This window comes from Arachis ipaensis, chromosome B2, assembly GCF_059453495.1.
Source record: "Arachis ipaensis isolate K30076 ecotype BB chromosome B2, ASM5945349v1, whole genome shotgun sequence".
NCBI lineage: Eukaryota > Viridiplantae > Streptophyta > Magnoliopsida > Fabales > Fabaceae > Arachis > Arachis ipaensis.
Genome location: NC_142437.1, coordinates 71839937 through 71854013, shown reverse-complemented (window position 1 = coordinate 71854013; position 14077 = coordinate 71839937). Strand labels below are relative to the sequence as shown.

Here is a 14077-nt window from a genome sequence, read left to right as displayed (position 1 = left end):
TCTACCAAGACGCATTAATCTGAACGCAAAAATCCATCGCCCGATTACAAAGCTACAGGTCGGCAAAGTGAGAACCAAACTCACCGCCCGACTTCGACAAAATCGGCAAGATGAAAAAAATAACAAAAATAGATTAATGCAAAAAGTTATAAAAAGTAATCCATAGAAAGAGGCCTAACAAGGTCTGAGAAAAAATGGATTGCTAAAAATAACTTAGAGTGGACCGACATGAAGAAGTCAGACCAATCGACATAAAAGTGACAAAAGTTATAAAAAGTAGTCCATAGAAAGAGGCCTGACAAGGTCTGAGAAAAAATGGATTGCTACAAATAACTTAGAATGGACCGACATGAAGAAGTCGGACAATTCGACATGAAAGCTACAAAAGTTATAAAAAGTAATCCATAGAAAGAGGCCTGACGAGGTCTGAATAAAAAAGGATTACTAGAAATAACTTAGAAAGGACCGACTAAGAAGTCGGACCAGACCAATCAAAGCGACAAAGTTAGAAAAAGTAATCCATAGAAAGAGGCCTGGCCAGTCCTGATTAAAAATGGACTACTAAAAATAACTCGAGAAGGAGCGACAAGAGAAGTCGACCAACAAAAGGCGTGCGCTAGAAGGGACACAGCTCGACCTAAAAAGCCACGACCTCACAAAAAGCTATCAAAATTGTTCAGACTAAAAAGGTTCCATAAGAACACTAGCAAAGTCATCAAACAAAGCTAGCCTCAAAGGCAATCAAAAGAGGTCGGATAGCAAAGTCCAACACTCTAAAAGATTCCTGGAAACATCAAAGGTTGCAAACAAACATACCAAGAGAGACTAAGCTACTACAATAAAAACTCAGGAGGCCACTTGAAGGTCGACCTTAGGAGTTCAAAAGTATTTGTTTTTTCCTAAATAAAGTTGCTAAGAAAAGCAACTGAAATGTCAAGGCCACACCAGGGCTTAATTACAGAAACCAGAGTTTAAAAGCCCACAGATCGGGCTATACAAAAATACGTCAAAGAAAAATCAAAAGGGATCCAAGGTCTCCTCGGCGACGGCACCCTGGGTCATTGAATGAGGAGGAATGATATTCACAGGGACAACATCCACGGTCCCATCCTCACGATTAAGTATCTCACAATCCGGATCGGGTTGGGAACGGTTGACCTCAGCAGAAGGACTTGAAGAAGTCGCAGCTGCAGAGGCTTTGACTGGCGGCATAGGAGGAGGAGCCTCTCCTTCATCCTCATCCGAGGCAGGGACGATTTTTCCATCCTCAACAACATTATCCAAACTAAAAAGACTCAAGTCGAGCTCAGGAGCAAGAACTTGGACCTGAGCTTTTAGGTTCTCATATGTGTCAATCACACTACCTACAAGGTGGCCTTGAAGCTCAGCATAATCAGCATGGGCCGACTCAAGTCTCTCCCTGACCTCTAGCAGCTCACCATAAGTGCTGGTATAACTCTCCTTCGACTTATTGGCCATCTCCTCGGCCAAATTCGCAGCTGCCTCAGCTCTGGTAGCCCGAGACTTTTCCTTCTCCAAACCCAACTCTAGCTTAATAACACTGGCGTCTAGCTCATCCTTCAAGCCCTTGATCCTGTCATACTCCGACTTGGCTTCCAGCATAAAATCCTTCGTCGCATGGACGGGAGAGTCTTGGATTGAGCGAAACAAAGCTACACCCATGTGTGCCATCCGAACACTACTACTAGTGATAAAATTCAAGTGATGTAGGATGGACACATCGTCCATTGGAAGTCGACCAAAGGGGGCAATTTGATTATCAGCAAACCCCATAGCATCAAAGTCAGGGGCATCCAGATTATAGGGTTTGATAGTCTTCTACTTCTTCGGTAGAGGACCGGTAACAGAAGGAGAGGCAGCACCACAGGTCGACTGGGGAGGATCAAAAGAAACCAGGCGAACCTGGGGAGTAGGTATGACTTTTCTCAACCGAGAAGTATCCGAGGTCGACCTCTTCTAAGTAGCCTTTGAAGATTTCTCCCCAGAACCTTTAGCCGAGATGTTCTGAGCTGCGGTCGCATTCCTCGCCCTCTTAAAAGCCTTCATAGAATCAGTGGTCTTCACCATCTCTGAAAAAATAAAGCAGAAAAACTAAAATTGCAAATAAAAAAGAGGTAGATCAACAAAATAAACAGATAAAGGAAAAAGGCAAGACTAAAAAAGAAATCGGCAGCTACCCAAATCAGCTCGAAGAAGGGAGGGATCCCCCAAGAACCTCTTCATGTCAAGATGGGGAGGCTCCCCCCAATTCTTCTCTAGCACATGTACAAAAGCCTGCTTGACTTCATCTAACATTTCCCAAGTATACCTAGACACTACCACATTCTTTTGCCAGCATAAGGGGAAGGCAGGTTCATTATTTTGGTCCAAGAAGAAACGCCGAACGCCTTCAACAGCTCGGACCTTGAAATAGAAGTTCTTAAAATCCCTAAAAGACTCATCATACATATAAAAAATTTTCTTTCCCTGGGCAGCTCGAAAAGAAATCCAGGAAGCCTTCTTCTTAGCTGCCCCAAGCTTCGTTAAAACAAAAAAGTAAAGAAAGAGAGTTTAAGAAGGTCGGACATCCAATTCTTGGCACAATAGTTGGAAGATTTTTATGAAGCCCCACGAGTTCGGGTGAAGTTGAGAAGGAGCTACGTTGCAGGACCACAACAGGTCGGTCTCAAAGGAAGTAAAAGGAATCGTGATGCCCATTTGGCTAAAAAAGTAATCATACGCATAAAAGAAGGGACGTTCCCCCCAAAGTCAGAGAAGGAAAATAAACCCTCTCCTTAGGGTCAGGCACTACCAACTCGTAGTTTTTCTCCTGCTCTCTACTACTACAAATCCTATGATGCCTCCTAAGCCACACACAGTACTTAGAATCGACCACGAAAACACACATCAAGACAAGAGAATCCAGCCAGTCGGACATGCCATCTGGGACCTTGGTAGACATCTCAACAATATTTTTGCGAGAAGACATGGGTTAACTAGTCCTACAGTGAGAAAAAGGAAAAAAGGGTTACTAATCAAACAGCTCAGACAAAATAGGAGACATCTCGGACAAGTTTGGAAATAACTCGGACAAATAGCATGCGAGTGTTAAAAGACTCAGAAAATAGCAGTAAAAGGAAACCCCAGGACTCACACCAAGGTCCAGGAGCATCCATTGGAGGCAATAACAAAGCAAGGATCTAGAAAAAAGAAAAATCTCGCAACATTAAGTCCTAAAAATGCAAAGAAGATCAAAAGCCTTCTCTGACAAATGACGATCAATACAAAGCAGCAAACCATCAACATCAAGCATGCAGAAATCATCAAAAAGATGCAACCTTTTTTCAAATTCACAGTCTATTACTCCAAGACACAAACAGAAAAAGATCTACGCATAAAGAAACCAAATAAGCAGAAACAAGCAACAAATTGAAACCTTCAAGGCGCGCGCTACAGGCACAACGAGGCAGAAAAGGTTCAAACTTTCCAACATGAGTACAAGCAAGATCAAAACTTTCAAAATCAAAACAATGCAAAAAGAATGGCGTGGAAAGTAAAAAAGAGAGAAGAAGAAAACCAACCTGCAGAGAAGAAGGAGACGATAACTGATTAGAGATTGAAGCAAACAAACCAAAACGACACCAGCAAATTACCTTTCGAATAAAAGAAAGCGCGAAGATGCAAAAGCGAAAGGGTAAGTAGAAGAGAAAGAGTTACAGCGAGCAAGAGAGGAGAAACTGAAAAAGGCTTTGAAATTCAAATGAAGATACAAAGAGGGAAATAAAAGGAAAACGGCAAAGAGTTAATGAGTATTTAAACCTTCGCATGTTTCCAAGGGAGCGCAAAAATGCGCGTTGCAAATTAAAAAGGAGTGAAGACAAAACGCTCTGCATTCAAGCCAATAGGAGTTCTACAAACGAGATCAACAAAAGAATGCTCGAGCTCGACTTCCCCAAAAGGGGTCAAAGTCTAGCAAAGACACGACCTCGAAAGAAAGACCGAGCTCAAGCAGGGGCACTGTTCATGTCCTGGGTCGAGCTGTCCGACCCGGGCTGATTGAAGACAAGTCGACCGACCTCTTCAGGTCTGGATTCGCCGACCTCTTCTTAAAGAGTTCGGATAAATCGCTACAAAGGCCCAGGAAAGGCCCAAATGAAGGAACATACCCCAATCTAAAAGTAGCTAAAGCCTTGAAAGATAAGGGCGGTTCCCCTTAAAGATAAGATAAGATAACTAACTTATCTTATCAAGAAGGTCATTCCACACTACTATAAATACGCTGGAGCACCCAGGTATAACTCATACTCTGATTCTACTAAAAAACCTGCTTAAAGCCCATGCTAACTTAAGCATCGGAGTCTCTTGCAGGTACCACCACCCTCCAGTGACGAAGGATCAGCAGCATCTCCAGCTCCGCCAGTTCCACCAGGTCGGACACGACAGCTCCGGCTACCACAACGGATCTCATCCGAGATCGACCTTCAGTTTCAGGTAACCCTCGGAACACACCTTCTAATCATCCCATCTGGACATCTCTTGAACAAGAAGGGCTCATCTCATAAGAATCTCTTGGCTTCATTACATAGCCTCTTCACTTGTTGCTTGGTAAACTCTTGAGGAATCTTTCTTCCCACCTTGTAGTTTACAATGTCAGCAAACCAAGGAGCTTGCTGGATTTGGAGAAGATGTTCGTCTGGGAACCTTTCATTCACTGGTTGTGGTGTATCTTGATCGGTCTCTTGTGGCAGTTGATAAACCACTATTTTATGATTTATAATGTGTTTAATTGTGTGGTTTTATCATGATCTTTACCCACTTATTCATATGATTAGCATGCATTTATATTTTCTTCCTAAAATTATTACATGATTGAAAACTTGCTTCCTAGAGACTTTTAATTATGTATTTTAATTCTCCTTTATTCCATTCGATATCGTGATCTGTGTGTTAAGTGTTTCAGGCTTTATAGGGCATGAATGAGTTGGAGATTGGAAAGGAAGCTTGCAAAAATGGAAGGAACACAAGAAATTAAGGAGATGACCAGCGAGAAGTGACACGGCCGCATGGCTCACGCGACTGCGCAGAAGAGAGGAAATCCCAGTGATGCGGCCGCATGGCTCACGTGACCGCGCGGATTGGAATAGCACAAGTGACGCGGAGGCGTGGACGACGCGCCCGCGTGGCAAAGCAAAATGCCGCATGACGCGTCCGCATGAATGACACGATCGCGTGACATGCGCGATCTGCATAATCTACAGAATTCGCTGGGTGTGATTTTGGGCCCTGTTTTGACCCAGTTTTCGGCCCAGAAAAGCAGACTAGAGCCAGAGAACATGCAGAAACCAAAAACAACATTCATTCTACACAGTTTTTAGTTTTTAGATCTAGTTTTACTCCTCCTCTAGGTTTTTTCTCTACACATTCATAGTTCTTAGGATTTTTATTTCGATTGCTCTTTGCATTGGGATATTGAGAAGAGTTATTACCTCATCAAGACTTCGTTATTCTAGTTCGTCTTCTTTACTTGGCTTTACTCTTCCATGTCCTTTAATTTACTCAATTTTATTATTGAATTATTTTAGAATTTATTAATACAAGAGTTACTTTTATTTTTAATTGATTCCTTTGAGTTTTATTTATCATGTCTTTCATTAGTTCCCTTTTCTATGTTATGTGTTCCATAATCACAATGAGCAAGTAGTTCCCTAACTTGATGGGGAGTTGATTGAAAGGAACCCTTGAGTTGGAATGTTCAAAGGAGAAATTGTAATTGGGTTTATTGTTGGATGGCTCTCTAGTCACTAACGCCAATCCTTCCAAGTAAGCGAATTGGGACTTGTGATTAGAAACATCATTCCAACTTGTTTGACTTTCCCTTATTTAGTAAGGGATAACTAAACAGAACGACCTTCAATTATCAATTAATCTTGAGAGTACTGCAACAAGAATAGGGCTTCCAACTAATCTACTCCCAGTCAAGGCCTTTATTTAAATTACCTAATTTCTCCAAATTAATTTCCTATTTATTCAACTCAGCTCTTTTCTGAAAAATATCTGATTAATAAAATAGCACTCCTTTCTGCAACTCGTTGAGAGACGACTTGGGATTCATACTCCAAGTATTTTAATTTTAATTCTTGTGAAAACCTTTCTAAATTGATAAGCGGATTTCTGGTTGGTTAAGAACTATACTTGCAACGCACAACTTATATCAATTCTTAATTAGCCAATTTCCGCCACGTTAATTTTTGGCGTTGTTACCGGGGAGTTGTAATAGAGTGCTAAAGTTATTAATTGGATTTTGTTTATTTGCATTTTATTTTATCTTGCTACCATGAGCTGCTTGTTTCTTTCGTTAGATGACGCGTTCACTTCCTGATCTAAGCTTGCTAGTATTCGATCCTGAGATTGAAAGAACTATTTCACGAATAAGGCAAGCTCGGCGTCGGTTAGTCCTCTCTGAGGGCGGATCTGAAACGTCACTTGAGAAAGAAACCAGCCCCCGTTCTACTGATTTGGTTGATTTACGTGCAGGTAACATGGCAACAGCTAGGAGAGTTACTATCCAGGAGGCTGGAACCCCCGATTTTACAATGCAACCATTCAAGTACATCACCCAGCGGTGGCTACAGACTTTGAAATAAAGACCGCACTGCTCAATTTGATGCCCAAGTTTCATGGCTTGCCTGCTCAAGAGCCTATCAAGCACCTGAGAGATTTTCAAGCAGCCTGTTCTACTGTCAGGCGTGATGGTGCAGATGAAACTTCAATTTTGCTGAAAGCTTTCCCGTTTTCTCTTGAGGGGAAGGCAAGAGAGTGGTACTACACTCAACTAGCAGTAACTGTATCCAACTGGGATACACTGAGAAGGGAATTCTTGGAAAAATTCTTTCCAGCTGAAGTTACTGATAAACTGAGGAAAGACATTTCCATGATTTTTAGGATGAATCTGAGACTCTCTATGAATACTGGGAGCTCTTCAATAATCTTCTGGAAGCATGCCCCTACCATATGATTGACAAGATAGTATTGCTCGGTTACGTCACACAAGGCATGAGGCCCCAAGATAAGACCACATTGGAAAGTGCTAGCAATGGGTCTATGAAAAAGTACAAGACCACTGACGAGGCATGGAAATTGATCAGCGACTTAGCTGAATCTACTCGGAATCGCAGAAACAAGGTCGTTCAAAAGCCGTTGCAGAAGTATCCTCTAGCAGAGAGACTGCTGCTCTGACTCAGAGTATCTGTGAAATGACCAACTTGCTGAAGCAGATGCAATTTAATCAACAACAAGTTCAGCAAGCTCAACCCTCTCCACCACAGCAAGGCCAACAGTTAGTCCCACAGAGAGTTTGTGGAATCTGTGCTGATTATAGCCACTATACTGATGAATGTCCGCAGCTCCAACAGGAAGACAACACCGTGGCAGCCACTCATAACTTCTATGACCGCCCCAACCAAGGGTACAATCAAGGTGGCAACTACAACCATGGATGGCAGGACAATTCTAACCAGAATTGAAGGGGCAACAACAACAATAGAGGAGGCAGAGATAATCAGGAAAATCAGAGGTGGAATAATAACAACAACAAGCAGCAGAACCAGAACCAGCCTTACAAAGCACCTCACCTGAGACAGTCTCAAGGACCACAGAATACCCAACAACAGACCTCTCAAATTACTTATCCTTCCTCATCTTCTAATGATGATTTACTACAATCTATCGATCGGAGACAACAGACCATGGAAAATAACATTAATGCCACTCTAAATGGTCTGAACGCTACTTTGCAAGCTCTTGTCTCACAGATTGGATCAATGAATAACTCCAATAACCAGCCTTTGAGCTCCAGTGGAATTCCCTCTCATCCATTACCCAATCCCAAGGGTGGCATTAATGCCATCACCCTAAGGTCCGGAACCACACTGCAGGAGAGGAATCAGGAGGAGCCAAGCCCACCAGAACACGCCTCAGCTGAAGAGGTAGTGGAAATAGAAGATGCTGAAGAGGAAGAGGTCACACAGGACATAGCTGAAAAAGAAAAAGTTCAACTACAGGAGGAAGCACCACAGGGCGCAGATACTGCAGAAGACACCACTCCTATCCCATTTCCACAACTTGCAAGGAAGCCCAGGAAGCAGCTGGAACCTGATCCCAAAATGGTAGAGATATTCAAAAAGGTTGAGGTAACTGGTGTACGAAATTGTGTTCCATGTTCTTTGTACTTGTGTGAGAGTAACAATATATAATTGTATTGAATCCTCATCGTGGCTCTATGTGTGGACACAACTCCGTTCAACTGACCAGCAAGTGCACTGGGTCGTCCAAGTAATACCTTACGTGAGTAAGGGTCGAATCCCACGGAGATTGTTGGTATGAAGCAAGCTATGGTCACCTTGTAAATCTCAGTTAAGTTGACTCATATGGGCTACAATATATTATGTAAATAAAACATAAAGTAAGGATAGAAATACTTATGTAAATCATAGGTAGGAATTTCAGATAAGCGAATGGAGATGCTTTTCGTTCCTCTGAACCTCTGCTTTCCTGCTATCTTCATCCAATTAGTCTTACTCCTTTCCATGGCTGGCTGTATGCAAGGGCATCACCGTTGTCAGTGGCTACATCCCCTCCTCTCAGTGAATCATATGCTCACGCACCCTGTCACGGTACGGCTATTCATCTGTCGGTTCTCGATCATGCTGGAATAGGATTTACTATCCTTTTGCGTCTGTCACTAACGCCCAACAATCGCGAGTTTGAAGCTCGTCACAGTCATTCAATCATTGAATCCTACTCAGAATACCACAGACAAGGTTTAGACCTTTCGGATTCTCTTGAATGCCGCCATCATTCTAGCTTACGCCACGAAGATTCTGGTTAGAAGATCTAAGAGATACTCATTCTAGCTTAATTCATGTAGAACAGAAGTGTTTGTCAGGCACGCGTTCATAGGGGAGAATGGTGATGAGCGTCACACATAATCATCACCTTCATCATGTTCTTGAGTGCGAATGGATATCTTAGAAGAGAAATAAGAGGAATTGAATAGAAAACAGAAGTACTTTGCATTAATCTTTGAGGAACAGCAGAGCTCCACACCTTAATCTATGGAGTGTAGAAACTCTACCGTATGAAAATACATAAGTGAAGGTCCAGGCATGGCCGTGTGGCCAGCCCCTATGGTCTAAGAACAATGCGTTCACAGATGCCTAATACAATAGTAAGAGGTCCTATTTATAATAAACTAGCTACTAGGGTTTACATGAGTAGTAATTGATGCATAAATCCACTTCCGGGGCCCACTTGGTGTGTGCTTGGGCTTGGGCTTGAGTGTTACACGTGCAGAGGCCATTTGTGGAGTTGAACGCCAGTTTCTGTGCCAGTTTGGGCGTTCAACTCTGGTTTTGGATCCTTTTCTGGCGCTGGACGCCAGATTTGGGCAGAAAGCTGGCGTTGAACGCCAGTTTACGTCGTCAATTCTTGGCCAAAGTATGGACTATTATATATTGCTGGAAAGCCCTGGATGTCTACTTTCCAACGCAATTGGAAGCGCGCCATTTCGAGTTCTGTAGCTCCAGAAAATCCACTTTGAGTGCAGGGAGGTCAGAATCCAACAGCATCAGCAGTCCTTTTTCAACCTCTGAATCTGATTTCTGCTCAAGTCCCTCAATTTCAGCCAGAAAATACCTGAAATCACAGAAAAACACACAAACTCATAGTAAAGTCCAGAAATGTGAATTTAACATAAAATCTATTAAAAACATCCCTAAAAGTAACTAGATCCTACTAAAAACATACTAAAAACAATGTCAAAAAGCGTATAAATTATCCGCTCATCACAACACCAAACTTAAATTGTTGCTTGTCCCCAAGCAACTGAAAATCAAAATAGGATAAAAAGAATAGAATATACTATAAATTCCAAACTATCAATGAAACAGAGCTTCAATCATATGAGCGGGACTTATAGCTTTTTGCCTCTTCAATAGTTTTGGCATCTCACTTTATCCATTGAGGTTCAGAATGATTGGCATCTATTGGAACTCAGAGTTCAGATAGTGTTATTGATTCTCCTAATTCAGTATGATGATTCTTGAACACAGCTATTTTATGAGTCTTGGCCGTGGCCCTAAGCACTTTGTTTTCCAGTATTACCACCGGATACATAAATGCCACAGACACATAATTGGGTGAACCTTTTCAGATTGTGACTCAGCTTTGCTAAAGTCCCCAATTAGAGGTGTCCAGGGTTCTTAAGCACACTTTTTTTTTGCTTTGGACCTTGACTTTAACCGCTCAGTCTCAAGTTTTCACTTGACACCTACACGCCACAAGCACATGGTTAGGGACAGCTTGGTTTAGCCGCTTAGACCAGGATTTTATTCCTTTTAGGCCCTCCTATCCACTGATGCTCAAAGCCTTGGGATCCTTTTTATTTGCCCTTGCCTTTTGGTTTTAAGGGTTATTGGCTTTTTGCTCTTGCCTCTTGGTTTTAAGAGCTTTTGGCTTTTTCTGCTTGCTTTTTCTTTTTCTTTATATTTTTTTTTTCGCCTATTTTTTTTTTCTTTCTATTTTTTTTTTCTACAAGCTTTGTTCTTTGCTGCTTTTTCTTGCTTCAAGAATCATTTTTATGATTTTTCAGATTATCAAATAACATGTCTCCTAGTCATCATTCTTTCAAGAGCCAACATATTTAACATTCTTAAACAACAACTTCAAAAGACATATGCACTGTTCAAGCATACATTCAGAAAACAAGAAGCATTATCACCACATCATTATAATTAAACTAAGTTCAAGGATAAATTCGAAACTCATGTACTTCTTGTTCTTTTGAATTAAAACATTTTTCATTTAAGAGAGGTGATGGATTCATAGGACATTCATATCTTTAAGACAAAGTTACTAACTACTAATGATCATGTAATGAAGGCACAAACATAGATAAGCACATAATATAGAAAACGAAAAACAGATAAAGTAAGAACAAGGAATGAGTCCACCTTAGTGATGTCTTTGAGCTCTTCTATGTCTCTTCCTTGTCTTTGTTGCTCCTCCTTCATTGCTTTTTAGATCTTCTCTGATTTCATGAAGGATGATGGAGTGCTCTTGATGTTCCACCCTTAGTTGCTTCCAATAATTGTGTGGAAGAAAATGTATCCCCTGAGGTATCTCAGGGATCTCTTGATTTGCAGTCAAATGTTCTACCACTGAGCTATAGACCCTTGATGGAAGCTTTTGTCTTCCCTTTCCTCTTTCTAGAGGTTTCTCTGGCCTTAGGTGCCATCAATGGTTATGGAAAAAAACAAAAAAGCTATGCTTTTACCACACCAAACTTAGAATGTTGCTCGCCCTCGAGCAAAAGAAGAAAGAATAGAAGAATAAGAAGAAGATATGGAGGAGATGGATGAGAGTGTGTATTCGGCCATATGGGTGGGATTGGGTGGGAGAGAGATGTTGAATTTTGAAGGTAGTAGGTGTATGGATGTGAGTGGTAAATGGAAAACAGAAGGGATGATCATGAATGGAAAGAGAGATGATGAGGTAGGTGGGGATCCTGTGGGGTCCACAGATTCTGGGATGATCCTGTGGGGTCCACAGATCCTGAGGTGTCAAGGCATTTACATCCCTGCACCAAATTAGGCATGTAAAATGCCTTTGCACACAACTCTGGGCGTTCAGCGCCAGGTTGGTGCCCGTTTTGGGCGTTCAACGCCCCATTGCTGCCATTTCTGGCGTTGAACGCCAGAACCATGCTTGTTCTGGGCGTTTAGCGCCAGGATGCTCCCATTCTGGGCGTTCAGCGCCAGAACTATGCTCTGTTCTGGCGTTTGAACGCCAGACAGATGCTCCTCCAGGGTGTGATTTTTCTTCTGCTGTTTTTGATTCCGTTTTCAATTTTTATATTTATTTTGTGACTCCACATGATCATGAACCTAAGAAAACATGAAAAATAAGAATTAGATACACATTGGGTTGCCTCCTAACAAGCGCTTCTTTAATGTCAATAGCTTGACAGTGGGCTCTCATGGAGCCTCACAGATGTGCAGAGCTTTGTTGAGACTCTCCAACACCAAACTTAGAGTTTGGATATGGGAGTTCAACACCAAACTTAGAGTTTGGTTGTGGCCTCCCAACACCAAACTTAGAGTTTGACTGTGGGGGCTCTGGTTGACTCTGCTTTGAGAGAAGCTTTTCATGCTTCCTCTCCATGGTTGCAGAGGGAGATCCTTGAGTTTTGAATACAAGGGAGTTCTCATTCCATTGAAGGACTATTTCACCTCTGTCAACATCAATCACAGCTCTTGCTGTGGCCAGGAAAGGTCTTCCTAGGATGATGGATTCATCCTCTTCCTTTCCAGTATACAGGACTATGAAATCAGTAGGTATGTAAGGGCCCTCAACCTTTACTAATACATCTTCTACTTGTCCATAAGCCTGTCTTCTTGAGCTGTCTGCCATCTCTAGTGAGATTTTAGCAGCTTGCACCCCATAGATTCCCAGTTTCTCTATCACAAAGAGGGGCATGAGGTTTATTCCTGAACCAAGGTCACACAGAGCCTTAAAGATCATGGTGCCTATGGTGCATGGTATTATGAACTTTCCAGGATCCTGTCTCTTCTGAGGCAATGTCAGTTGATCCAGATCACTTAGTTCATTGATGAACAAGGGAGGTTCAACTTCCCAAGCATCAATGCCAAATAATTTGGCATTCAGCTTCATGATTGCACCAAGAAACTTGGCAGTTTGCTCTTCAGTGACATCCTCATTCTCTTCAGAAGAGGAATACTCATCAGAGCTCATGAAGGGCATAAGGAGGTTCAATGGGATCTCTATAGTCTCTAGATGAGCCCCAGAGTCCTTTGATTCCCCAGAGGGAAGCTCCTTATTGATCACTGGACGTCCCAGGAGGTCTTCCTCCTTGGGATTCACGTCCTCTCCTTTCCTCACAGGTTCGGCCATGGCACTTATGTCAATGGCCTTGCACTCTCCTTTTGGGTTCTCTTCTGTATTGCTTGGGAGATTACTAGGAGGGATTTCAGTGATCCTTTTACTCAGCTGGCCCACTTGTGCTTCCAAATTTCTAATGGAAGACCTTGTTTCATTCATGAAACTTACAGTGGCCTTAGATAGATCAGAGACTAGATTTGCTAAATTAGAAGCATTTTGTTCAGAGTTCTCTGTCTGTTGCTGAGTTGATGATGGAAAAGGTTTGCTATTGCTAAACCTGTTTCTTCCACCATTGTTAAAGCCTTGTTGAGGCTTCTAATCCTTCCATGAGAAATTTGGATGATTTCTCCATGTTGAGTTATAGGTGTTTCCATAAGGTTCACCTAAGTAATTTACCTCTGCTATTGCAGGGTTCTCAGGATCATAGGCTTCTTCTTCAGAAGATGCCTCTTGAGTACTGTTGGATGCAGCTTGCATTCCATGCAGACTCTGAGAAATCATATTGACTTGCTGAGTCAATATTTTGTTCTGAGCCAATATGGCATTCAGAGTATCAACCTCAAGAACTCCCTTCTTCATAGGCGTCCCATTACTCACAGGATTCCTTTCAGAAGTGTACATGAACTGGTTATTAGCAACCATGTCAATGAGTTCTTGAGCTTCTGCAGGCGTTTTCTTTAGGTGAATGGATCCACCTGCAGAAGTGTCCAGTGACATCTTTGATAGCTCAGATAAACCATCATAGAATATATCCAGGATGGTCCATTCTGAAAGCATGTCAGAAGGACACTTTTTGGTCAACTGTTTGTATCTTTCCCAAGCTTCATAGAGAGATTCACCTTCTTTCTGTCTGAAGGTTTGAACATCAGCTCTAAGCTTGCTCAGCTTTTGAGGAGGAAAGTACTTGGCTAAGAAAGCCGTGACCAGCTTATCCCAAGAGTTCAGGCTGTCTTTAGGTTGAGAATCCAACCATAATCTAGCTCTGTCTCTTACAGCAAAAGGGAAAAGCATGAGCCTGTAGACTTCAGGATCTATTCCATTAGTCTTAACAGTATCACATATCTGCAAGAATTCAGTTAAGAACTGAAAAGGATCTTCAGATGGAAGTCCATGAAACTTG

General features: G+C 42.1%; 1 non-coding gene across 1 annotated transcript; it reads left to right on the top strand.

The window, feature by feature from the left end:
• The first annotated feature begins 13728 nt into the window (after positions 1–13728).
• On the top strand, positions 13729–13836 carry LOC148574350 (small nucleolar RNA R71). Its single transcript, XR_015906354.1, has one exon. It is a non-coding gene; the product is annotated as a small nucleolar RNA R71 (small nucleolar RNA).
• The last annotated feature ends 241 nt before the right edge of the window (positions 13837–14077 follow it).